Source organism: Bufo bufo, chromosome 3 (genome assembly GCF_905171765.1).
Source record: "Bufo bufo chromosome 3, aBufBuf1.1, whole genome shotgun sequence".
Taxonomy (NCBI): Eukaryota; Metazoa; Chordata; class Amphibia; order Anura; family Bufonidae; genus Bufo; species Bufo bufo.
In genome coordinates this window covers 691,906,800-691,934,775 of record NC_053391.1, presented here as the reverse complement: position 1 = coordinate 691,934,775, position 27,976 = coordinate 691,906,800, and the positions used below count along the sequence as shown (strand labels likewise).

The window sequence follows — 27,976 nt, the reverse complement described above, 5'->3', positions numbered from 1 at the left end:
CGTCCTTCCGCCGCCAAGGATCGCAGGGCAACATTCTTTGCCTCCTGTCTCCTCCTCCTCCTACTCAGCTTCCTCCTCCTCTTCTTCCACCTGCTCATCCAGTCAGCCACACACCTTCACCACCAACTTCAGCACAGCCCGGGGTAAACGTCAGCAGGCCGTTCTGAAACTCATATGTTTGGGGGACAGGCCCCACACCGCACAGGAGTTGTGGGGGGGGTATAGAACAACAGACCGACGAGTGGTTGCTGCCGGTGAGCCTCAAGCTCGGCCTGGTGGTGTGCGATAATGGGCGAAATCTCGTTGCAGCTCTGGGACTAGCCGGTTTGACGCACATCCCTTGCCTGGCGCATGTGCTGAATTTGGTGGTGCAGAAGTTCATTCACAACTACCCCGACATGTCAGAGCTGCTGCATAAAGTGCTGGCCGTCTGTTCGCGCTTCCGGCGTTCACATCCTGCCGCTGCTCGCCTGTCTGCGCTACAGCGTAACTTCGGCCTTCCCGCTCACCGCCTCATATGCGATGTGCCCACCAGGTGGAACTCCACCTTGCACATGCTGGACAGACTGTGCGAGCAGCAGCAGGCCATAGTGGAGTTTCAGCTGCACCACGCACGGGTCAGTCGCACTGCGGAACAGCACCACTTCACCACCAATGACTGGGCCTCCATGCGAGACCTGTGTGCCCTGTTGCGCTGTTTCGAGTACTCCACCAACATGGCTAGTGGCGATGACGCCGTTATCAGCGTTACAATACCACTTCTATGTCTCCTTGAGAAAACACTGACTTAAAGGGATGGAAGAACTATTACGGGCTAACCGTCACTAAACCTGTCCCTATCCTAATACCCACAAATGACACGGAGACCTTCTGTGGTAAAACGGGCCGTAGCATAACTTTATTAACCCAACATGTTCACATGTTTCTTTTAATCAAACAATTATGTATTTCCATAATAACATATATATAACATATATATATATATATATATATATATATATATATATATATATATATATATATATACCCAACATAACATGACCACGGCCAACCAACCCGACACTGCAACCCCTTGCATTGTAGAAGGACCCCGGAAGGCAACCAATCAAGCTGTACTCTTACTCATCATTTTCACTTGTATCACCACCTTACCCCTGGCCGCGCTCACCAACCCAAGGGCACCAATATTTCTCAGTTCCAGTAAATAACCCTGTAGGCCCAGTTTCCCAAACAGGGGCACCCAGCGTACAGCTTCAAAAACACATGAGTTGCACATTTTCACATGCAGTGCACCATTTTCACCCTTGAATTACCTTCCAGGATCCTTCCCCCTGCCTGCCCTTCGTACCAACTAGGAACATCTTAACAAAATATGGGAGGGTGGGCGGGAACTTCCCTCAGGCTACAAACTGGTCAGATGGACCTCCCACTAAAACCCTGCACTGTATACTGCCCGGGAAAATGTACCTAAACACCACACCCCCCTGCCCTGCAACTGACCTCCCCAGACACACTAAAATCATTAACCCTTTTACACTGCGTGCAGAATTATTAGGCAAATGAGTATTTTGACCACATCATCCTCTTTATGCATGTTGTCTAACTCCAAGCTGTATAGGCTCGAAAGCCTACTACCAATTAAGCATATTAGGTGATGTGCATCTCTGTAATGAGAAGGGGTGTGGTCTAATGACATCAACACCCTATATTAGGTGTGCATAATTATTAGGCAACTTCCTTTCCTTTGGCAAAATGGGTCAAAAGAAGGACTTGACAGGCTCAGAAAAGTCAAAAATAGTGAGATATCTTGCAGAGGGATGCAGCACTCTTAAAATTGCAGAGCTTCTGAAGCGTGATCATCGAACAATCAAGCGTTTCATTCAAAATAGTCAACAGGGTCGCAAGAAGCGTGTGGAAAAACCAAGGCGCAAAATAACTGCCCATGAACTGAGAAAAGTCAAGCGTGCAGCTGCCAAGATGTCACTTGCCACCAGTTTGGCCATATTTCAGAGCTGCAACATCACTGGAGTGCCCAAAAGCACAAGGTGTGCAATACTCAGAGACATGGCCAAGGTAAGAAAGGCTGAAAGACGACCACCACTGAACAAGACACAAAAGCTGAAACGTCAAGACTGGGCCAAGAAATATCTCAAGACTGATTTTTCTAAGGTTTTATGGACTGATGAAATGAGAGTGAGTCTTGATGGGCCAGATGGATGGGCCCGTGGCTGGATTGGTAAAGGGCAGAGAGCTCCAGTCCGACTCAGACGCCAGCAAGGTGGAGGTGGAGTACTGGTTTGGGCTGGTATCATCAAAGATGAGCTTGTGGGGCCTTTTCGGGTTGAGGATGGAGTCAAGCTCAACTCCCAGTCCTACTGCCAGTTTCTGGAAGACACCTTCTTCAAGCAGTGGTACAGGAAGAAGTCTGCATCCTTCAAGAAAAACATGATTTTCATGCAGGACAATGCTCCATCACACGCGTCCAAGTACTCCACAGCGTGGCTGGCAAGAAAGGGTATAAAAGAAGAAAATCTAATGACATGGCCTCCTTGTTCACCTGATCTGAACCCCATTGAGAACCTGTGGTCCATCATCAAATCTGAGATTTACAAGGAGGGAAAACAGTACACCTCTCTGAACAGTGTCTGGGAGGCTGTGGTTGCTGCTGCACGCAATGTTGATGGTGAACAGATCAAAACACTGACAGAATCCATGGATGGCAGGCTTTTGAGTGTCCTTGCAAAGAAAGGTGGCTATATTGGTCACTGATTTGTTTTTGTTTTGTTTTTGAATGTCAGAAATGTATATTTGTGAATGTTGAGATGTTATATTGGTTTCACTGGTAAAAATAAATAATTGAAATGGGTATATATTTATTTTTTGTTAAGTTGCCTAATAATTATGCACAGTAATAGTCACCTGCACACACAGATATCCCCCTAAAATAGCTAAAACTAAAAACAAACTAAAAACTACTTCCAAAAATATTCAGCTTTGATATTAATGAGTTTTTTGGGTTCATTGAGAACATGGTTGTTGTTCAATAATAAAATTAATCCTCAAAAATACAACTTGCTTAATAATTCTGCACTCCCTGTAATGCCCTATATCTTCCCCCCAAGTTAAGCCGCACTTCACTACGGCTACGCCCCGCTCCGTTGCTCTTCTGACTTAAATGGATGGAAGAACTATTACGGGCTAACCGTCACTAAACCTGTCCCTATCCTAATTCCCACAAATGACACGGAGACCTTCTGTGGTAAAACGGGCCGTAGCATAACTTTATTAACCCAACATGTTCACATGTTTCTTTTAATCAAACAATTATGCATTTCCATAATAACATATATATAACATATATATATACCCAACATAACATGACCACGGCCAACCAACCCGACACTGCAACCCCTTGCATTGTAGAAGGACCCCGGAAGGCAACCAATCAAGCTGTACTCTTACTCATCATTTTCACTTGTATCGCTACCTTACCCCTGGCCGCGCTCACTGACCCAAGGGCACCAATATTTCTCAGTTCCAGTAAATAACCCTGTAGGCCCAGTTTCCCAAACAGGGACACCCAGCGTACAGCTTCAAAAACACATGAGTTGCACATTTTCACATGCAGTGCACCATTTTCACCCTTGAATTACCTTCCAGGATCCTTCCTGCCTGCCACAGATGACCAGAGGTGACACCTCACCTATGGGCGTCTCGCCAAACCTTCAGGGCTGTCTCCAAACCCTCCTGCACACCTAACGCCCACAAATCAGCTCCCACATCATTGAGGTGAACACCATCAGACCGTAGGAATTGAGGCGAAGCCGCCTCCAGATCCCGATGACGCACCACAAAACCTCCCAGACGCTTCACAAAACGGCCCACCTCCTTATTTAGCTTAGCGCGGGCCTTATTATCCCTATCCACAGATCTCGCAAGCCGCCAAGTCCGTCTAGCAACCACATCGGACCACACAAGCAACAAACCCGGGAAATCGGACAATAACCGCAACAGGCAATTAGCCTGCAACTCGGGCAAAACCCGCCCCCACATAAGACCACGCAAGCCAATCCACCTAACCTGCAACACGTCCGGATCAAAACCCAACTGTCTTTCATTCCGCCGCACATCCGCCCGACAAGCCCCCCAATACACGTACGAATGACCGAATATCCAAGCCAGACAACCGTCGGACCCTATAAGAAAAAACAGAACAAAAACCACATTAACAGACCTCCTTAAGAACCCCATGCCACAATACCAACTTGCATAAGATGAGGACGAATATAGGACCGGAAGCAAGACGACTCCCAGCGACCTATCCGCTTTATAACATCCTCACCCAAACCCCACCTGGCCGCTTCTGTCGCAGCACCTATGCGAAAAGAATGGGCCGCATAATCCAGAGCCGGTAAACCCACAGCCGCCAAGCACTTCCTAAAAACCGCCACAAACTGAAATCTTGACAGCACAGACCCATCCTGATGAACCAGCAGAGATCCCCCGACATCCGGCCGCAACCGCAAAAATTCCTCCAAACAACGCACAGGGCAAAGCACCGACCCCACCAATGGACGCAATCACACACGAACACCCTTACCCAGTTGATCAGTCTTAGACCGGCGTATCAAACAACACAAGCCATCCTCGCTCAAACACACATCCTCCCGCAGCAAACCCCCCCCCCCCCCACAAGTTTTGCTGCGAGCCAACAATTTGGAGATCCGAAAAGCCCCAAAAAATGCCAGCGAAAAGGCAGCCCGGAACAAGCACACCTCAAAACTAGAAAAACACACCAACGCTGCCCCATCCCATAATTTCCGCAGTACCTGAAAGGAAACCGGGCGCCGCGTGTCACGACGCACAGCCCCGCGGCGATAACCCTTCAAAGCCTGCCGCACCAAGAAACTCCTGGACACATCCGGCAGCCCACGGAGTCGCAACCAAAATCCAACAGCCGCTAAGCGTTTAGACAACACCGAGAAAGAAACCTGGGAAGAAAAAGACTCACCCAACCAATAAACCAGCAACGTCTGAAAATCACCACACAGATCACTCCCACCAACCTGATCCAGCAACCGCTCCCACAAGACCCATACGGCCGAATAAGCAGACCACGTGCTGGTACTCACGGACCGCTGGATCAACCCCGAGGACAACCCAAGGCCACGCGCCAGAGACACTGGGGACAAGGCAACCCCCGTACCTCCGCTTCTGGAACCAGCTGCCGAAAACGATCCCACTGGAAACGAGAAAGGGAGTCCGCAATTGAATTATCCACCCCAGGCACATGAACCACTACAAAACAAGCATTCAACTCCAAACCCCTAAGAACAAAATGCCGCAGCAGCCGCAAAACCGGGGGAGAACTAGCCGTCTGTTTGTTGATCACTTGAACCACACCCAAACTATCACAATAAAACCTCACCCGCTTATTTCGCAACACGTCACCCCACAACTCAGTCGCCAAAATAATAGGGAACAATTCCAACAATACAAGGTTACCCAACCAACCGGCCGATCTCCACTCCACTGGCCATGACCCAGCACTCCACTGCCCTTGACAAAAAAAAACATAACCGCAAGAGCCCGACGCATCCGACCAAAGCTCCAAGTCCACACTAGTAACCGGTTCCTCCATCCACACCTATTTGCCATTAAAACCAGTAAGAAAACCCCCCCAAACAGCCAAGTCCGCACGGACTTCAGCCGACAACCGAACATAGTGACTCGAAACCGTTACACCCGCCGTCGCCATCGCCAGACGCCGACAAAAAACCCGCCCCATGGGCAATATGCGGCAGGCGAAATTCAACTTACCCAAAACAGATTGAACACGATGAAGCTGCACCTTCTTCAACCGTCCTAACAAAGCCACCTCATTACGCAAATCCTCGACCTTGTCAGCAGCAAGCCGACACTCCATCGCCATGCTATCAATCTCAATGCCCAAAAACCGAATCAACGTGGAAGGGTCCTCAGTCTTTTCGGGGGCCAAGGGAACCCCGAACCGAGCCGCAACCCGATCCATAGTCCGCAACAAAATTGAACAAACACGTGACCCCCCTGGACCCAAAAACAAAAAATCGTCCAGGTAGTGCAACACCGAATTCCACCCTGCCTCCTGTTTCACCACCCATTCCAAAAAGGAACTAAACGTCTCAAACAACGAACAAGAAATGGAGCAACCCATTGGCAAACAACAATCAACATAAAACTGGTCTTCCCACTTAAAACCCAGCAAGTGAAAACTGTCCGGGTGAATGGGAAGCAAACGGAAAGCCGCTTCAATATCCGTCTTGGCCATCAAAGCTCCCTGCCCCATCAAACGCACCCACCGAACTGCCGCATCAAAGGAAGTGTAAGAAACCGAACACAAGCCCTCATCAATGCCATCATTCACCGACCCCCATGCGGATAAGAGAGGTGATGAATAAGCCTGAATTTATTGGGCTCCTTCTTAGGAACAAGTCCCAAAGGAGACACCCATAAACCCGGCAAAGGGCACTCAACAAAAGGACCAACAACACGGCCCGCAGCCACCTCCTTAGCAATCTTCTCACTAACCACAACCGGGCATTGCAAGGCTGACCTCAAATTACGGGATGCCACCACCGGCTCCACCGCGGTGCATGGGATCCTGAAACCTTCCGTAAAACTGACGAACAACAAGTCCGCCGCCTCCCTATCTGGGTAATTACTTAGAAAGGGGGCCATCTCGCCCACCTTCACCGGCGTCATCACTCTTCTGCCCAATCTCAAAATTCTTTCCTCTACCCCGTTTAAAACATTGCGACAAACTGTGGGCACTGCCGCATCCTGAGCACTCGTGCTTATACCGGCAGTCCGCGAGGAACTTGCAATATCCCTCATTATATTGCCAGCAACAACTCCTCCTACTGCCACCCTGGGAGTCCGAGGCCGAGGAGCCCCCGGCCGCTCCACGAAAGGGCTGCTGCCCCACCTTTGGCGCCGACATCAGCCGCATCCACAAACTAATGTCCTTGTGATCCCAACGAATGCTAGGCCGGACCGCCTTTCTCTGCCTAAATTGCTCATCATAGCGGAGCCACGCAGACCCGCCATAGACCCTGTATGCCTCCCCAATCGCGTCCATGTAACAAAACAGGGCCGAACAATGCTCCGGCGCCTTCTCCCCAACAACACCCGCCAAAATTGCAAACGCCTGCAACCAGTTCATAAAAGTACGAGGAATCAACCTGTATCGCCGTTTTTCCTCGTCCTCCTTCTTGCTCTCATCCACTCTACCCCTGTCTAGATTAAACTTCTCCAAAGGCAATAAAGAAAAAATCTCCACATACTCGCCCCTCCAGATTTTTTCCCTCACCTCCATTTTTAAATGGGCCCCTAACGGTCCCTCGAAACATACATAAATTTCCCCTCTTGCCGAATCCGCCAGCCTCACATCCTCAACGACCGCCCCTTTATCAACGCCCACAGCGCCACCGCCAACCGCCTCTTCGGGCACCGCTACTGCCGGGCCTGGCAAACCAACCCCCCCAGCCGCCTGTGGCAAAAAAGGTGCAGAAGCTGAGGGCGCCCAGACCGCCGCCGGGGACGCCCCAGTTCCAGAACCCGCCCCCACCACTAAGGACAAGATACTCGCCAGCATTTACCTAGCAAAATTCTCAGAACCCATACTAGGTAAACAAACCCCACCCCAGGAACACATAAAGCCGAGGTCGTCTCCATACCTGGCCGTCCCTGGGTGGTCAGCCCAGCAGCCGCAGATCCTCCGGAAGTTACCCTTGACGATCCAACAGAAGACGAAGCCGGCTCCACCGCAGGCCGCAGGCACCCGTCATCCTCAGGTCCAAGTTAGGGATTGCCGTCCAGTTTTCCCCTGTCATTAGGACTCGTGAGGCAAGTAGGCAGGGCCAGGGGTAAGGGTGGAGCGCAGTGGTCACTTCCCTCCCCCCTGTGTGTGTGTGTACGCGACCGTTACAGGCTTGTCCGAAATGTAAGACTCTGACCATAGAATAGCAGACCAGATTCACAGAGCCTGTCATGGTGGTACCAGTAGAACTAGAAAGTGAGGCTCACTCATAAGACCCATAGATTTTATTAGCAATGTGAGGAATATGGATTATCATTTATTGGCAGCCCTGATTGTCATTTGATTCACCTTCTGTACAGTCTGTACATGCAAAATATTTTCTCACCCCCCAGCCATCTTATGTCAGCTAGCAAGGGAGGAAGCCCCAGGGGTCCAGGCTTCAAGGAGGCCCCAGGTGGATAAAGTCACACCTCAACCAGCCAGGTTGGAGGCAAGCTAATCGTGCAGGAAAACCCTCAGCAGGAGGTCTCAGGATCAATGATACCTCCCAGACATGTTGGCACCTACATTTCATAAGGAATTGTGAATCGTCCATCAATCCCAGGCATAATTCGGTTATCTTTTTGCTATCCTGGGGCAAAGCCAAACATCCACGGGGTCCTGGCTTGAGGCTAGGATGCCCGGGAGGGGAGCTATACATATCTCCCCACAAAAACCGAATAACGGTACCATGCTTGGACTCTAGTTGTAGCCGGAACCCAGGCGGATCAATTGGGCCTGGAACCATCTTCCTGCGACATTCTGGTCTGGGACTATGAGCCCTAAGGAGTTTTATGGGTCATTTGCACCAGAGAAGGAGTGGTGGACCCTTCCCAGAAGCGGGGAGGGGAGCGGCCAGCTACAGGTCATAAGCCCATGCAAGCCAGCGGGCAGTGTCGTTTCTGAAGGAGGTCACATCTTTCCAATGTGTTTGGAGAGACCGGGAACCAGCTGACATCACTGCCACCTCTGTGACTGCAGCCAAGGACTATTCCACCTCATAACCCAAAGAAACTTTAATCTACCCGGTAACTGATTTTTGCTCTGCTTAACCCTGTTGTACCTATATCACCTGTATCTGTAACCTCAGACCACTGTATATATTCTGTGTGTATAGTGTTATAACTAGTGTTCCCTTAAGGCAATTAAATATATAATTTAATCTTGTGCTATCTTGTATCTCGATCGCGAATCCCCATGTCCGTGTTTCGGCCTTGTTATAAACTACTGCGGGTTGGTTTCTCACCCTATATAATCCCATTAGCGGACCGGGCTTATATCAAAACAAGAAGCTGGTGGCAAATTTCCCGGGCTGAGGAGGTGCTGTTTTCACTGCGGCAGTGAAAAGGCTCTCTCAGCTTGTTGCCACTCTGTGCCTGCGTGGACAGGAGGTGTCTGTGTAAACTGTACCAAGCTGACCTTACCCGCTCCTCTGGGGGGGCGTAACGTCATGCTTTGGTAACAATTGACCATACTTTGTCTCATAAGCTCGATGTAGGTGACGTCAAGCGGGCACGAGGCGTGGTATCCGTCACATATTGGTGGCAGCAAAGTGAGATCGAGATACTAGTGAGTGTGAGTGTGAGACCCATACTCCCAGACACTAAAGACGACCAGCAGTAGCTTTAGCCGCTGGAGTCTTAAGATCAGCTTAACACTAGACAGTCTGAGTGCAAATACAATAAGGTGTGTGTGTGCATTAGGTTGCAGTCGGTGTCAGTAACCATCCGTGGCAATTATGGTCAGATACAAACACAGAAAGGCTAAGATAGGGGGCCGGAGGAGGTAGAAGGTAACTTTATTCAAGGCGAGGGGGAGCACAGCCAAAGCTCCCCAAGGAGCCAGTTGCCGGAGGTGAGGTCCGCGGTGGGCCTCACTCCACCTGCCCATCCCCCACCCTGGCATGCTCGGCTGCTCTCCTACAAGCTGCCCTGGACCGTCTCCAGGCCGGAGACCAGGCAGCCTCTGAGCTCCTCCTGGTGGCTGCAGAGCGTCGCGAGCAAGCAGAAGCTGCAAAAAAAATGCGAGCAGGCCGAGCGTGAGCATCAGCTGTGAGTGCTCCAGCTCCAACTCCAGCAGCCTTCTCCAGCCCGATGTGAGTCTCCAGAGGTCCGGATACCAAAACTGCGGGCAGAGGACTTTCCCCTACTGGACAAAGATGGGGACCTGGACACCTTTTTGTTGGCATTTGAGACGGCCTGCCATCAGTACCAGCTGCCGAAGGACCAGTGGGTCCGATTCCTCACGCCACATCTCAGAGGAAAAGCCCTTGAAATCTTCGGGTACCTGCCCAGAGAGACCATCCTGAGCTATGAGGACATCAAACAGGCTCTGGTCTGGCAGTACAATTTAACCCCTGAGTCGTACTGGAAAAAACTCAGGAATTTGCAGCGGGGTTCTACCCAGAGCTGGGCCGATCACATGCGGGCCCTGCTGTGAGCGGTCGACCAATGGACCACAGGATTGCAGCTCACCATCGTCCAGCAGCTGAAGGAGCTCATCGCCACAGAGCAGTTCTTGTGGAATTGCCCAGAGGACCTACAGCAGTACCTCCGTGACCGAAAGCCAAAGGGGGCCTCCACAACAGTAGCCCTGGCGAATGAATACACCAACAGCAGGACTTCAGGGGCCCGGAAACCTGTCTGCTGGAGAGGGGGTAAGTGTCACGGATGGTGTACAGGAAACAAGACAATTCAATATCATCAATGACTCACTGGATCCACAACTAAGGAACAAAAGGGAGACCCCTGCATGAGACCTGCCACTCTCCCTGACTGCTCAGCCTATGCGAACACCCCAAAGGTGGATGGGCGCATATCCACGTACCTCGGCTATCTAATACCTGAAGACCCTACAATAGTGAGGGGACACGACCACCGGCTCCCTACACTAGACACGGAGGGAGTCAGGGTCTCCTGAAATCCAGCAGACAGAAAATCACAAATAAAGGAACAGTACTTATCTTGCAGAGGACTGGGAAATAGGAACAGCATGCACACACACTCCAGGAAGTTGTATAAGCCGCACACTACTGCATTATGGGGAGGAACTTAAAGGGAAGCAATCAGTCCAACTGCATGACAGCCGAGATAGACTAACGAGATGAGGAACTGAAACCAAAACAAAGAAACTCAAGGAGGAGGATCTGGAAGGCTCCTGTCAGAGCTTCTCAGCTGTCTGGTTGTGACAGTACCCCTCCCTCTACGAGTGGACTCCGGACACTCAGAGCCCACCTTCTCAGGATGGGACCTATGGAAAGCCCTGATGAGACGAGTGGCCTTAATGTCCGTCACTGGGACCCACATCCTCTCCTCAGGACCATAACCCTCCCAATGAACGAGGTACTGGAGGGAACCGCGGACAAGACGAGAATCCACAATCCTAGAGACCTGAAATTCAAGATTTCCATCAACCATAATCGGAGGAGGAGGCAAAGGCGATGGTACAATAGGTTGAACATAAGGTTTCAATAAGGACTTATGAAAAACATTATGGATCTTCCAAGTCTGAGGAAGATCAAGACGGTAGGCAACAGGATTGATGACAGACAGGATCTTGTAAGGCCTAATAAACCTAGGACCCAACTTCCAGGAGGGAACCTTCAATTTGATATTTTTGGTAGACGACCACACCAGATCACCAACATTCAGGTCCGGACCAGGCACACGTCTCTTATCTGCCACACGCTTATATCTCTCACTCATGCTCTTTAGATTATCCTGAATCTTTTGCCAAATAGATGACAAAGACGAGGAGAATCTGTCCTCATCAGGTAAACCAGAAGACCCCACTCCCGAGAAAGTCCCAAACTGCGGATGAAACCCATATGCACCAAAAAATGGTGACTTATCAGAGGACTCCTGACGACGGTTATTTAAAGCAAACTCAGCAAGGGACAAAAAAAAACACCAATCCTCCTGATTCTCCGCCACAAAACAGCGCAGATATGTCTCCAGATTCTAATTGACGCGCTCTGTCTGGCCATTCGACTGCGGGTGGAAAGCAGAAGAGAATGACAACCGAACCCCCAAGCGAGAACAGAAAGCCTTCCAGAATCTGGAAACAAACTGCGTGCCCCTATCAGAGACTATGTCTGAAGGAATACCATGCAATTTGACAATGTGGTCAATAAATGCCTGCGCCAGCGTCTTAGCATTGGGCAAACCAGGAAAAGGGATGAAATGCACCATTTTGCTAAAACGGTCCACCACCACCAGAATCACAGTCTTCCCCGAGGAACGAGGCAAGTCCGTTATGAAGTCCATGGACAGATGTGTCCAAGGACGGGAAGGAATGGGTAAGGGAAGGAGAGGACCTGATGGCCGTGAATGAGGGACTTTGGTACGAGCGCAAGTCTCGCAAGCTGCCACAAAACCCTCAACCGACTTACAGAATCTCTGAGCGATGAGATCCAGTGTGGCTCTTGCCCCCGGGTGCCCAGCAAGGACCGTATCGTGGTGTTCCTTAAAAATCTTGTGTCTCAAAGCGAGAGGCACAAACAACCTCCCAGGAGGACAAAGATCAGGAGCCTCTGACTGGGCTGCCTGCACCTCTGCCTCCAATTCAGGAAAAAGAGCAGAGACCACCACACCTTCAGCCAAAATGGGACCCGGGTCTTTAAAATTCCCACCTCCCGGAAAACAACGTGACAGGGCATCTGCCTTCACATTCTTAACCCCAGGGCGGAACGTGACAACAAAATTAAACCTTGAAAAGAACAAAGACCATCTGGCCTGTCTCGGGTTCAGACGCTTGGCTGACTCCAAGTAGGCCAGATTTTTATGGTCAGTAAACACGGTAATAGGGTGTCTGGCTCCCTCTAGCCAATGGCGCCATTCCTCAAAAGCCAACTTGATGGCCAACAATTCCCTATCTCCCACATCATAATTTCTCTCTGCGGGGGAGAGTTTCTTCGAGAAAAAGGCACACGGTTGCCATTTGGCAGGAGAGGAACCCTGAGACAAGACCGCACCCACCCCTACCTCAGAAGCATCAACCTCAACTATGAAGGGTAACGAAATATCAGGTTGTACCAGGATGGGAGCGGAAGCAAAACTCTCCTTGATATTAGAAAAGGCCTTACGCGCCTCTACCGACCAGGAAGAAAAATCTACCCCCTTTCTGGTCATATCAGTGAGTGGTTGTCACGGAACCATGAACCAGACGTACAACAAGAGATAAGTGGAAATAAGAAGGCTTTATTGAAAATAAAGCTGTAAAGCAAAAGTCCAAGCGGATGGTGAAACCGAAGCAGAGTCTTTGAGAGGCCAGGGGTCAGGAACCAGAAGGGTAGTCAGACGAGGCCAGGATCAGGAACCAGCAGGGTAGTCAGACGAAGCCAGGATCAGGAACCAGCAGGGTAGTCAGACGAAGCAAGGATCAGGAACCAGAAGCAGCAGCAGTCTTAGAAGCATGTGAACACAGGAGGACCAAGCAAGGAACTGAAGCCACAGACCTCCTATATATATGAGCTAGGCATCCAGCTCCTCCCTGTGGGAAGGAGGAGCCGCAGGGTGGAAGGCTACAAGAAACCCAGAAACCAAGATGGCCGCCAGCACATGTCAAACGAAGGAGAACAGCAAGAAGGTAAGACCATGACAGTACCTCCCCCTCAAGGGCCCCTCCTCCGCGGAGCAAAAAACGGTTTCTGAGGGAAGCGTGCGTGGAAGGCTCGGAGCAAGGCAGGAGCATGGACATCTGCGGAGGGAACCCAGGAACGCTCCTCTGGACCATAACCACGCCAATGGACCAAAAACTGCACCCGACCGCGGACCAGGCGTGAGTCCAGGATATTGCTCACCTCATACTCCTCACGATTGCCCACTCGGACCGGACGAGGCCGAGGAACAGAGGAAGTGAAACGATTACACACCAGTGGCTTCAACAGGGAGACATGAAACACGTTAGAGATCCGCATGCCAGGAGGAAGCGCAAGGGCATAGGCTACTGGGTTTACCCTGCGAAGCACTCGGAAGGGACCAACAAAGCGAGGCGCCAGCTTGGGAGTGGGCACTCGAAGGTTGAGGTTGCGGGTGGACAACCATACACGGTCTCCGACCTGGTAGGAAGGAGCAGGCGCTCGTCTGCGATCAGCCTGGAGTCTCTGGCGCTGCGCAGAGGCCTCAAGGGACTTCTGGATCTGTACCCAAGAAGCACGTAGGAGGGAAAGGTGATCCTCCACAGCCGGAATATCCTGGGGAGAGAATACCTCCGGTAACACGGCAGGTTGGAACCCATAATTGGCCATGAAGGGAGACGTCCCAGAGGAAGAGTTCACCGCCGTGTTCCTGGCAAACTCAGCCCAAGGCAGGAGGTCAACCCAATTGTCTTGGTGATCGGAGACATAGCAACGAAGGAATTGCTCCAAGGCCTGATTGGATCGTTCTGCGGCCCCATTGGACTGAGGGTGGTAGGCCGAGGAGAAGGAGAGATGAATCCCCAACTGGGAGCAAAAGGCGCGCCAGAACCTGGACACAAACTGACTCCCCCGATCCGACACAATCTCCTTGGGCAAACCGTGCAACCGGAAGACCTCCCTGGCAAAAATCGTGGCCAACTCTTGTGCAGAGGGTAACTTCTTGAGAGGAACACAGTGGCACATTTTGGAAAACCGATCCACAATCATGAGAATGACCGTATGGCCTCGGGATGCAGGGAGGTCCACAATGAAATCCATCCCCAGGTGTGACCATGGGCGCTCCCCGGTGGCTATGGGTTGCAGAAGGCCCAACGGAAGGTGCCGAGGGGACTTACTCTGGGCACAAACGGAGCATGCCGCTACATATGCGGCGATGTCGGAACGTAGGGAAGGCCACCAGAACAGACGTGAAACAGCCCAGGACAGCTGATTCTTTCCAGGATGCCCCGCGGTCTTGGAGTTATGGTAGGTTCGCAACAACCGAGTGCGCAACTCCTCAGGCACAAAACATCTGCCGTTGGGTCTCCCAGAGGGAGCACCAGATTGAGCCGCCAAAATCTGCTCACCCAGGGGAGAGGTCAGGCTGGTGCGAATGGCGGCCAGGATCTGATTCGGAGGTATGACCGAAGTCGGAATCGACTCCTCCCTGGACAGCTCGGAGTACTGCCGTGATAGGGCATCCGCCCTGATGTTCTTGGAACCGGGTAGGTAGGAGACCACGTAATTAAAACGTGACAAGAACAGAGCCCATCTGGCCTGACATGGTGTCAATCTCTTGACCTCAGAAAGGTAGGTCAGATTCTTATTGTCCGTCAGGATGAGAACCGGAACCACCGAACCCTCGAGCAAGTGCCTCCATTCTTTAAGGGCCTGCACGATGGCCAATAACTCCCTGTCACCAATCTGATAGTTGCACTCCGCGGAAGACAGTTTCCGGGAGTAAAACCCACAAGGAAGCAGAGGACCCTCTGGTGTTCTACGCTGAGACAGAAGGGCGCCTACTCCCGTCTCAGACGCGTCCACCTCGAGGACAAAGGGCAACCCAGGGTTGGGATGCGACAGAATCGGAGCCGACACAAAAGCGGACTTTAGGGCCTCAAAAGCTCGGATGGCCTCGAGCGGCCAGACCTGGGAATTACTGCCCTTCCTGGTCAGATCCGTGAGAGGCTTGGCCAGCATGGAAAAGTCCCTGATGAACTTCCGATAATAATTGGCGAAGCCCAAAAAGCGCTGCAGGGAACGAAGACCACTGAACTGGGGCCACTGTAAGACAGCCGAAACCTTCTCAGGATCCATGGAGAACCCCTCAGCGGAAATGATGTAACCTAAGAAGGTTACCTGGGATCGGTGAAATTCGCATTTCTCAAGCTTACCGAACAGCTTGTTCTCTCGTAACCGTTGCAACACTCGTCTGACATCCAGAATGTGGGCCTCCATGGATTCAGAATATACCAAGATGTCATCCAAATAGACCACCACACACTGCTGCAACAGGTCACGGAAAACATCGTTGATGAATTCCTGAAAGGCTGCGGGCGCATTGCACAACCCAAAGGGCATAACCAAGGATTCATAATGACCGGTCCTGGTGTTAAACGCGGTCTTCCACTCATCGCCCGCCTTGATCCTTACCAGGTTATATGCCGCCCTCAGGTCGAGTTTGGTAAAGACTGTGGCCCCTTTAAGGCGATCGAACAGCTCGGAAATCAAGGGTATCGGGTAAGCGTTCTTGATCGTGATGCGATTGAGACCCCTGTAATCGATGCAAGGCCTCAACTCACCGCCCTTCTTTTTCACAAAGAAAAATCCAGCCCCTGCCGGGGACGAGGATTTGCGAATGTGTCCGCGTGAAAGCGCCTCCCTCACGTACTCCTCCATGGCCTCATTCTCCGCTACCGACAGTGGATAGACTTTGCCACGAGGAGGAACGGCACCAGGTTGTAACTCTATGGCACAATCGTATGGGCGGTGCGGAGGTAGGGCAACCGCGCGCACCTTATCGAATACATCCCGGTACTCCTCGTATTCAGGAGGCAACAGAGAGTCCGAGGAAGTACACAGCAACTTGACAGACCCATGGATGCAACTAGCCCCACACTGCGGTGACCACGAGAGGATCTCGGCCGATCTCCAATGGAAAGTCGGATTATGCTTCTGTAGCCAGGGGTACCCCAAGACCACCGAGTAGTGTGGAGACGAAATAACCTGGAGGCAGACCGACTCTCTGTGAACGGCACCAATGGCTATCCCCACTGGAAGGGTCTCATGAGTCACGTGTGGCGGCAGAAGGGGTCTGCCGTCTATCGCCTCAAGAGCCAGTGGAGAACCTCGAGCCTGCAGAGGAATGGAATTGGCGGCAGCGAACACACTATCAATGAACAAACCACCAGCACCAGAGTCCACCAACGCCTGGGTCGTCACCGAGCCCCCGACCCAGGAGAGGACAACAGTGATCAGTGGTTTGTCAACACGGGAAACCGGGGACGAGGCGACTCCACCCAAGATCTGCCCCCGACAGGATCTCAGGTGCGAGCGTTCTCCCGGACTGTTCGGACATGCCAACCGAAAATGCCCACCGAGACCACAGTACATGCATCGGCCCTCGCGTCTCCGGAGTACCCTCTCCCCCTCGGACAGGCGAGCAAACCCCAGCTGCATGGGTTCACCCCCAGACAAGTCATCCCCAGGAGGCGTGGGAGGAGAGGGAGGCACGGGTGGGACAGCAAACGTAGGCGCCAATTTGTTAGAAGACCTCCGCAGGCTCTCCTTAAAGGAAGGTCTCTCCCTGAGTCTGGTGTCAATCAAAATCAGGAAAGAAATAAGAGACTCGAGCTCCACTGGTAGGTCCTTAGCTGCAACCTCATCCTTCAAGGCATCCGAGAGACCATGAGAGAAAGCAGCGACCAGAGCCTCATTATTCCAGCCCACCTCTGCTGCCAGGGTACGAAACTCAATGGCGTATTCAGCTACGGATCGTGAACCCTGTCTGATGGACATAAGGAGCTTCGCAGCAGAGGCAGCACGAGCCGGCACATCGAATACCTTCCGAAGAGAAGCAACAAAACCGGAAAACTCGGCAACCACCGGATTGTTGTTCTCCCATAAAGGGCTGGCCCAGGCCAAGGCATTGTCCGAGAGCAGCGAGATCAAGAAGCCCACCTTTGATCTCTCAGTGGGAAAGGCATGTGGCAGCAACTCGAAATAAATGCCCACCTGGTTAAGGAAACCTCGGCACTGAGTTGGCTCTCCCCCAAAGCGCTGTGGAAGAGGGGCAGAACCGGTCATACCCCGAAACACCGCAGGCGCAACAACAGGTGTCGGGGTAGACTCTGGCGCAACAACCGGAGCGGCAGTAGGAGCGACAACCGACCCATCGGCAACGGGAGCGAAATGAGCCGTGCGTTCAAGCAGGGTTTTTTTTTTTTTATATTGACAATTTTTATTGTTTTATTTGTAACATACAAACAAAGCAATGGTCAGAAACATTGCACGAGAGATCGCAGATGTACAATCTTGTTAGACCAAGTAGTTTTACATTTCAATCTTTGTTGAAATAAAATAGAACAGTTAAACATACAAAAGAAATTAAAATAAACATCAAGAGGGTCCATGAGGTCCAAGAAGATAGGTGAAGCAATATTGAAGAAACATTTTACATAAATGCATTTTAACAGTTTTTTTTTTAGATATATCTCTGCGATAAAGGGTACTGAAGTGTCAGCAATTATAAATCAGGAGTTGTATATAGAATGTAGAACTAGAATAATATTTAGATAAGGTCTATATAGCTTGGATTAGGTAGCAGTTTAGATAAGGTCTATATAGCTTGGATTAGGTAGCAGTATCTATGTGAATTTTCTATATTCTCTCCAAGGGGCCCAAATTTGAAGAAAGACATGCCTGGTACGCTGTTCCCAATGAGAAATCTCTTCTAGACGATAAATTTGATCTAGTCTATTAATCCAATGTCCTAGACAAGGGACATCAGTTGACAGCCAGAGTTTAGGAATTAGTAGTCTGGCTGCTACTATCATGAAAGAGAAAAGTATTGTTTTGCGGGATTTGGATATTCCAATACCAAGACTGAGTAATACAATCTCCGGGGTGCAAGGGAAGGAGGTCTGGCAAATTTTGTTACTGAGTTTGACAATCTCAGACCACCATGGCTGGATAAGATCACACAACCACCATATATGGAGAAAGGAACCCCTCTCTTTACAACACCTCCAACAGGTATCAGTGAAATGTGGATTATAAAGACAAGTCTTATCTGGGGTTTTGTACCAGCGCATCAGTATTTTATAACTGTTTTCTTGAATCAGAATACATCTAGATATCTTATGTGGGGTTATCAAGATCTTTGATATTTCAGGGGGAGACAAATTACGTTGTAAGTCTTTTTCCCAGAGTCCAATCGCAGCAGGCTTAACAGCGGAGGGCGGAGATTTAAGTTGTTTATAGATACTAGATATGGCTTTGGGGGGATATATAGAAGTTCCAATCATCTTGTCAAACCAAAGAAGGTCTTGAACAGGAGAGGTTTTTTTTGCAATAAGGAGCGATTCCTTTCTAATAAAGTTTAAAAGGAAAGGGTTTTTGAGTGTAACCTTGAGAAGGTCACAAATATCTTGATCCGAAAGGATACCTCCATCTTCCTTAAACAGTTTTGAAACCTCCATCTCTATTTTTTCAAGAGCGGGGGGACAACTGTCTCTCAATTCTTTGGGAGCTAGGGTAATCACGTCTTTTATAGAAATGAAAGGAGAAGGAAGGGTCAGAGCCCCCATGTTGGCCAAGAACCACCCCCAGACTTTAAAGGTGTTCCTGATCAAGGAGTTCGGAATAGAGCTGAGGACTGGGGGGGGCCTGTTGGCCAAAAGGAGGGCCCTAATGGGGGAAGGTAGAAAAGCGTTCTCTAGCACTAACCACGATTTATGGGGGGGATTTCTGATCCAATCCACTATTCTTGCAAGTTGAATGGCTTTCATATATGTCTCTCGGTCAGGGAGTCCGATACCTCCCCTGGATCTTGGTTTTGTTAAAGTTTCAAAAGAAATACGAGACTTCTTCCCCTGCCATATAAATTTGCGTATACTCTTGTTAAGGGAGGAGAAATAGGATTTGGGGATTTCGATAGGAAGTACCTGCATCAAGTATGTAAGTCTAGGTATTACCAAGGACATAAGGATGTTCTTTCTACCAAACCAGGATAAATAAGGAAAATTAAGGGAGTCTAATTGGGTGGTTATGGAAGCTAAAAGAGGTTTATAGTTAAGTTTAAATAAGTCTCCAAGAGAAGGGGATAATTTCACTCCTAGATATGTCAACTGTTGGGTATGCCAATTAAAGGGGGAATTGTTTTGGAGAGATGTGAGGCTATGTGGGGAAAGGCCCATGTGAATTATCTGGGATTTAGTTGCATTTATTTTGAAGTTTGATAACGAGCCAAAATAATTGAGGTTAGATAAGATTATAGGTATAGATTTAAGTGGGTTGGTAGTGATTATTAAGAGATCGTCTGCAAATGCAGCAAGCTTAAATTCATATCCACTAATCTGTAGGCCTTTGATGTCAGGGTCTTGTCTAAGGGATTGTAACAGGGTTTCCATAACCAGGACAAAGAGAAGGGGGGAAAGTGGGCATCCCTGTCTTGTTCCATTGCTAATGGGGAAGCTAGAAGATAATGTGTCATTGACTGACACAGACGCCGAAGAGTGGGTATACATAGAGAAAATTGCATTAATAAATGGTGTTGGTATTTGAAATTTCGACAGGGTTAGAGAGATGTAAATCCAATCCACCCTATCGAATGCTTTTTCGGCGTCTGTGCCAAGCAAAACCAAGGGGGAGGATCTATGGTAGGCGTAATATAAGGCATTTAATACTTTAGTGGTGTTGTCTTTGCCTTCTCTGCCTCTGACAAAACCCACCTGATCTGAGTGGATCAATTGAGGCAATAGGCACTGCAATCTAGTGGCTAACATTTTTGAAAGTAATTTAAGGTCCACATTTAAGAGGGAAATGGGACGAAAATTTGAGCATAAGGTGGGATCTTTGCCTTGTTTAGGGATAACTGTAATAATGGCTTTTGTCATATCTGCAGTAAGTGGATGTTTGTCTAAGGCCAGATTATAGACTGGGAGCAAAAAGGGGAGGAGAATTTCTTTAAAAGTTGAGTAATAGGTTATAGGAAATCCGTCTGGGCCTGGGCATTTTCCTTTAGGGGTCGATTTAATGGCAGCTAATAATTCTGGAATGGTAAATGGTTTGGACAGGGATTCTTTTTGGGATATAGATAGTGATGGCAGTTTAAGGGAAGATAGAAAGATATTAATGTTAGAGTTTCTGTCTAGCGAGGGGTCTGGGAGTATAGTAGGGGGGAGATTGTACAGAGACTCATAGAACTTCTTAAATTGGTCTGCAATTTCTTTTGCTTTATAGAGGAGAGTGTTTTGGGGCGATTTAATGCTTTGTATATAGCGGGCGGTTTTTCTCTGTTTAATTCTCTGCATTGCAAACTTAGATGCTTTATTTCCATGTGCAAAGACTTTCTGTTGTGCAGATAGGTAATATTTAGCAGATTTCTCATTAAGAAAGTTCTTCAGTTCTGTCCTGAGGGAGGTGAGTTCTGAGAGATGTTGGGCTAACAGAGATTGTTTATGTGCTTTTTCCAAAGTATGGATTTTAGATAATAAGTTGGAGAGCTTTTTCTCGGATTGTTTTTTCAGATAGGAACATAAGCTAATTAGTCTGCCCCTAATAAAGGCCTTGTGGGCATCCCAAATTATTTGAGGTGATATATCTTTAGTGTTGTTGATTGAGAAGTATTCTTCTAGAAAGGAGGAAATTTGGGTTGTATATTTAGCATTTCCTAGTAAGGATTCATTAAATCTCCAGTTCGATTTTCTATTAGATCTATGGGGAGGGTGTATATCACAGAATATAGGGGAATGATCAGATAGAGTTATATCTCCTATCCTGGCAAGTGAGCATAACTGAAGGTGTTCTTTTGAGATGAGGATATAGTCAATCCTGCTATAAGATTTATTAGAGGCAGAGTAAAAAGAGTAGTCCAAACCATGGGGGTTAAGGCAGCGCCATACATCAGTAACTCCAAGGTTTGAAAGTTTCGTTTGGAGGAAATTAAGGGCTTTCTGGGAAGTAGTTGATTTTTTTGAGGTGGTGTCTAGAAGCGGGTTAAAAGCTAGGTTAAAATCTCCAGCCATTATCAGTGTGCCTTCTTTGTGGATTTCTACTAGGTCTATTAGCGTGGAAAGCCAAGTGATCTGTTCCGTATTTGGGGCATATACATTTACTAAGGTATATAGAGAACTTCCTATCAGACCTTTGAGAATGAGAAATCTGCCTTCTGGGTCTTGTATATGTGAATTATAAAGGAAAGGGAGCTTTCTATGGAAGCCAATACTGACTCCCCTCGAGGCGGCACCCCCTGCACCACAGTGATACCAAGTGGGAAATTTAGAAAAAGAAAGATTGGGATAACTTCCATGTTTAAAGTGTGTTTCCTGGAGGAAAATTAAAGAACATCTTTCCTTATTTAAAAGGGAGAAGATCTGGCATCTCTTTGATGGAGATCTCATCCCTTTAACATTATAAGTTGCCACTCTTAAGTCTGCCATAATTGTGGTAGATGTAGGTAGAGGGTACAGCTATAAGTATGAGTGCAAAGTGTGTATGATCGACCAACCAGAATGAAGGGAGGGTACCACCTCGAGGCAAGCGTTGGCTCCAGCATAGGAAAGGGAATTCACCAGACAGGAGATGCACATCAGTATATGGACAGTACATTTTAAAGAATTCTTGAGACCTATCAAAGGACAAAAAAAAGTTAACAACATAACAAAATAAACAAAAACACAACAAAAAATAGCGCCAGCATGCTGCTAAGAAATAAGAGCAGACTAGCATTAAGGGCAAGGGGGGATATTGCATTACTTTCAGTAAAATGCAAACATGACGATTCCTCTTTAAGGAGAAAATTTCTTAGGATTTAACTCCAGCTAGAGATATAGAATAACAAATTAGCATCTTATAATGGTCTGTCTGAGAGATTTTTATATAAAATCAATCGTAAGATGACTGTTAACATACAAATCAGACAAGGCAACTTTTCTCACAGCCTAATATTAAGAAGGTGATCGTGAGATAAAACTATCAATCATCTGTGAGTGTCAGTCGTTTAGAAGAAGATGGTTGACGATTTCTTCTTATCTTATGAGGTCTTTGAGTACGAGGGGTCTCCCATGGACCATCTGAACTCAGAGTGGGAATATCAGAGGCATCTCGGACAAGCTCCCAGTTTTCAATGGGTAGTGGCAAGATTTGCAGGATGTCGTACGCTTTATCCATATCTGCGAAGGATTGAATAGAGATTCTGCGTCCATTGTGGAAGAAGGACAGCCCGAACGGGAATAGCCATCTATACATGACTTTTTTGTTTCTCAGCAGGTCGGTGAGGGGTTTTAAGGATTTGTGCTTTTTCAGCGTAGATTGAGCTAAGTCCTGATATAGGGAAATAGGGTTGTCATCCCATGATAGCTGGGGGAAATCTCTTGCGCCTTTCAGGATAGCTTCCTTAACAGGAAAGTGCAAAAATTTGCAGATTATGTCCCTGGGAGGGTCTGTGGATTGCGGCTTGGGGCGCAATGCTCTGTGAGCACGTTCTATGAACACTTCATGAGTGGAGTCAGGGCCCAGGAGTTTCAAGCAAATCTGCATGACTGTTTCAGGGATGTCATCTGGGCCTACTGATTCTGGGACTCCTCTAAATCGGAGGTTGTTTCTCCTGCCCCTGTTTTCCTGGTCCTCTAGCTGCATATAGAGGGTATTTAAGTGCTTTTGGTGAGTGGCCATATTATCTGAGATCGCGATCTGGTGAGCGGTAAGGGCAGTGTTTGCTTCTTCCAGCGCTTCCACTCTTCTCCCTATGTGCTTCACATCTTCCTTAATGGAATTAAGATCAGACTTGAGCGGTTCTAGGGCTTCAGATAGAGCTTTCTTTAGGAAGGATCTGGAGAGCGTTAATGTGTCCACCTCAGGGGATTCATCTCTCACCTTCTCAGCTGCGTCCTCTGCTCGCAGCTTGCTCCTCGGTGTGCGCGGGGGTTCCGGCGCCATTTTGGAATCTCTGGCTACATAGGTTTGTGCCGCTTTCTTTATAAATTTCTCTATTCCGCCCGCCTGTGGATTAGATTTAGATGGTTCAGGGGCATCAGCGGGTCTCGGTCCCCCGATCTTGACCATTTTGGGCTGAATTAGCTGGGTATAAGAGCTTCTGTGGGAATCGCTATCTGCAGAGCAGCAGTTCACACAGCCATCCGGCTCAGACGCTAGCTCCGCCCCTTCGTTCAAGCAGGGTTAGCAACGCCACAGCGAACCGACCCAACAGGTGATCCTGCTGATCAAGTCTGGCAACCAGCATGGGTAGCGAGGATGGCCCTGTACCGTCAGAATTCATGGCTTGGTCCTAATGTCACGGAACCATGAACCAGACGTACAACAAGAGATAAGTGGAAATAAGAAGGCTTTATTGAAAATAAAGCTGTAAAGCAAAAGTCCAAGCGGATGGTGAAACCGAAGCAGAGTCTTTGAGAGGCCAGGGGTCAGGAACCAGAAGGGTAGTCAGACGAGGCCAGGATCAGGAACCAGCAGGGTAGTCAGACGAAGCCAGGATCAGGAACCAGCAGGGTAGTCAGACGAAGCCAGGATCAGGAACCAGAAGCAGCAGCAGTCTTAGAAGCATGTGAACACAGGAGGGCCAAGCAAGGAACTGAAGCCACAGACCTCCTATATATATGAGCTAGGCATCCAGCTCCTCCCAGTGGGAAGTAGGAGCCGCAGGGTGGAAGGCTACAAGAAACCCAGAAACCAAGATGGCCGCCAGCACATGTCAAACGAAGGAGAACAGCAAGAAGGTAAGACCATGACAGTGGTTTAACAACAGAGGAATAATTCAAAATAAATTTCCTGTAATAATTGGCAAAGCCCAAAACACGCATCAGCGCCTTCTGATTCTCAGGAAGCTCCCAGTCAAGCACAGCGCGGACCTTCTCGGGGTCCATGCGAAAACCAGAAGCGGAGAGAAGAAACCCCAGAAATTGAATTTCTGGAACCGCAAACACACATTTTTCCAGTTTTGCGTATAATTTATTCTCCCGCAGAATGAGCAAGACCTGACGTAAGTGTTCCTTATGAGTCTTGAAATCAGGATAAAAAATCAAAATGTCATCCAAATACACTAATACAAATTTTCCCATTAAATGATAAAAAATGCTGTTCACGAAATGCTGAAAAACGGCTGGGGCATTCATCAAACCAAAAGGCATAACCAAATTCTCAAAATGGCCCTCAGGGGTATTGAAAGCCGTCTTCCATTCGTCTCCTTCTCTGACCCTGACCAGGTTGTATGCCCCTCTTAGGTCTAATTTGGAAAAGACTTTAGCCCCAACAACCTGGTTAAACAGGTCCGGGATCAGAGGAAGCGGATAAGGGTCACGAATAGTGATACTGTTCAGCTCCCTGAAATCCAGACAAGGTCTTAAAGAACCATCTTTTTTCTTAACAAAGAAAAAAACAGCGGCAACAGGTGACTTCGAGGGTTGTATGTGTCCTTTTCTCAGACTCTCAGAGATATAAGCACGCATAGTGACCCTCTCAGGTTGGGAAAGATTGTATAAACGAGATTTAGGCAGCTTGGCGCCTGGGATGAGATTAATAGGGCAATCGTACTCCCTGTGCGGAGGCAAATCCTGAACTCCACTCTCAGAGAAGACATCCGAAAATTCAGAGAGGAAAGGTGGTACAGTCTTAGTAGAAACCTCAGAAACAGATGTCATGAGGCAATTCTCTCTGCAAAAGTCACTCCAACCATTTATTTGCCTCGCTTGCCAATCAATGGTGGGGTTATGTTTAGTGAGCCAGGGTAGCCCCAACACTAGAGGAGTAGGCAAACCGCTAAGGACGAAACATGACACATCCTCAACATGAGCATCACTCACAATTAAACGGATATTGTGAACTATGCCCTTTAATGATTTCTGAGAAAGTGGAGTGGAATCAATAGCAAAAACAGGAATATCCTTTCCCAAAGTGCATACCTGGAAACCATGAGTTATTGCAAATTGATTATCAATGAGATTGACAGCTGCTCCACTATCCACAAAAATCTCACAAAAAATGCTCTTGCTCATTTGCCAAATGATTTATACCTCCACAACAAAAACAAACCCTCCCATGCGGGCTGAATCTTCTATTGTCAGAGGCAATCAACCCCAGCTGCATGGGCTCCTGCTCAGAAGGGGCTGACAGCGACTGAGACCCCTGCGCACAGAATGAGACCGCTGCACTGTCCCGGGACTGAGTATGACAGGAAGGAGAGATCTCTCCTCTCTCTCTAAGACGCCTGTCAATACGAACGGCCTGAGACATAGCAGAATCCAAGGAGGTAGGTCTCTCATGAAAGGCAAATGCATCTTTCAATCCCTCTGAAAGACCATGGCAAAATTGACTTCGGAGTGCAGCATCATTCCAACCAGTATCAGCTGCCCATCTCCGAAATTCTGAGCAGTATATCTCTGCGGATTGTTTACCCTGGCATAACAGACGTAGTCTAGACTCAGCCAGAGCAATACGATCCGGATCATCATATATCTGACCCAGGGCTAAAAAGAATTCATCCACTGAACGGAGGGGCCGTGCCCCCTCCGGCAGCGAAAAGGCCCAGGACTGAGCGTTACCCCATAGCAGCGATATAATGATCCCCACCCTCCGTTCCTCATCACCAGAGGAATGGAGAAGAGGGCGAAAATGGAGTTTGCAAGCCTCTCTAAAACGCACAAAATACTCACTACCCCCGGAGAACGTATCCGGGAGCGAGATCTTAGGCTCAGAACAAACTCCATGAACGCAAGCTGAACCGGTCACTTGAAACTGAGAAAAAGTCTTACGGAGATCAGCTACCTCCAATGAAAGACCCTGGAAGCGTTCAGCCAAAAGTGAAACCGGATCCATGCTTGGCGGCTTATAATGTCACGGATGGTGTACAGGAAACAAGACAATGCAATTATCATCAATGACTCACTGGATCCACAACTAAGGAACAAAAGGGAGACCCCTGCATGAGACCTGCCACTCTCCCTGACTGCTCAGCCTATGCGAACACCCCAAAGGTGGATGGGCGCATATCCACATACCTCGGCTATCTAATACCTGAAGACCCTACAATAGTGAGGGGACACGACCACCGGCTCCCTACACTAGACACGGAGGGAGTCAGGGTCTCCTGAAATCCAGCAGACAGAAAATCACAAATAAAGGAACAGTACTTATCTTGCAGAGGACTGGGATAGAGGAACAGCATGCACACACACTCCAGGAAGTTGTATAAGCCGCACACTGCATTATGGGGAGGAACTTAAAGGGAAGCAATCAGTCCAACTGCATGACAGCTGAGATAGACTAACGAGATGAGGAACTGAAACCAAAACAAAGAAACTCAAGGAGGAGGATCTGGAAGGCTCCTGTCAGAGCTTCTCAGCTGTCTGGTTGTGACAGTAAGACACACTCTGCCCCTGCTGCCCCTGCCCCTAGGCCCAAGTGGACACCGGCCCCGACTTCACTTTCCACATCGGTGGGGAAACACCGACTTTGCCACTTGTGTAATCAGCCAGGACACTTCAAGGCCACGTGTCCCCAGCGCCCGAGGGGCCCATCCCAGTCATCGACCTGGGCAGATCTGCCAGGCAGGCTTGACCATTACGCCAGGAAAGGGCCAGCTGGGCAAAAGTGAGGGGCCCCGGGCAGGCGGGGAAGCTTCGGAACCAGAGTCCGGGAGAGTGGATGCCAGCGCATCCTGGCCCACCCTCCAGGACAAGAACCAGGTGATGTCCTTCCTGCTCACCGCCGGGTACTATAGGGGGTTCGCGCCCCACTATAGTAGCCTGGCGAGGCCCATGAGGGACCGCACCAGGAAGAATCTGCCCTCCGCAGTCAATTGGACAACCGACTTCGAGACGGCCTTCCAGGCGCTGAAGGACAGCTTCCCGGCACCACAGGCAGCTGACTTCACGCGGCCATTTGTAGTACCGACTGACGCCAGTAATTGTGGCCTCAGTGTCGTGCTCGGTCTAGGTGACTCTATTCCTCAGGAACTTATTGGCAGCCCTGATTGTCATTTGATTCACCTTTTGGCATGTACACAGTCAGTGTACATGCAAAATATGTTCTCATCCCCCAGCCATCTGATGTCAGCTAGCTAGGGAGGAAGCCCCAGGGGTCCAGGCTTCTAGGAGGCCCCAGATGGATAAAGTCACACCTCAACCAGCCAGGTTGGAGGCAAGCTAATCCTGCAGGAAAACCCCCAGCAGGAGGTCTCAGCCCTTGCCCAGGATCAATGATACCTCCCAAACATGTTGGTCCCTACATTTCATAAATGAATTATGAATCGTCCGTCCATCCCAGGCAAAATTCTGTTATCTTTTTGCGATCCTGGGGCAAAGTCAAACATCCACGGGGTCCTGGATTGAGGCTAGGATGCTCGGGAGGGGAGATATACATATCTCCCCACAGAAACCAAATAACGGTACCATGCTTGGACTCTAGTTATAGCCGGAACCCAGGTGGATCAATTGGGCCCAGAACCATCTTCCTGCAACATTCTGGTCTGGGGCTATGAGCCCTAAGGGGTTTTATGGGTCATTTGC

At 49.1% G+C, this 27,976-nt stretch overlaps 1 long non-coding RNA gene across 1 annotated transcript; it reads right to left on the bottom strand.

The window, feature by feature from the left end:
* Positions 1–8,092: 8,092 nt before the first annotated feature.
* On the bottom strand, positions 8,093–27,611 carry LOC120996566. Its single transcript, XR_005777804.1, has 2 exons — positions 27,458–27,611; positions 8,093–8,146 (listed from the first exon to the last, which is right to left on the bottom strand). It is a non-coding gene; the product is annotated as an uncharacterized LOC120996566 (long non-coding RNA).
* Positions 27,612–27,976: the final 365 nt, after the last annotated feature.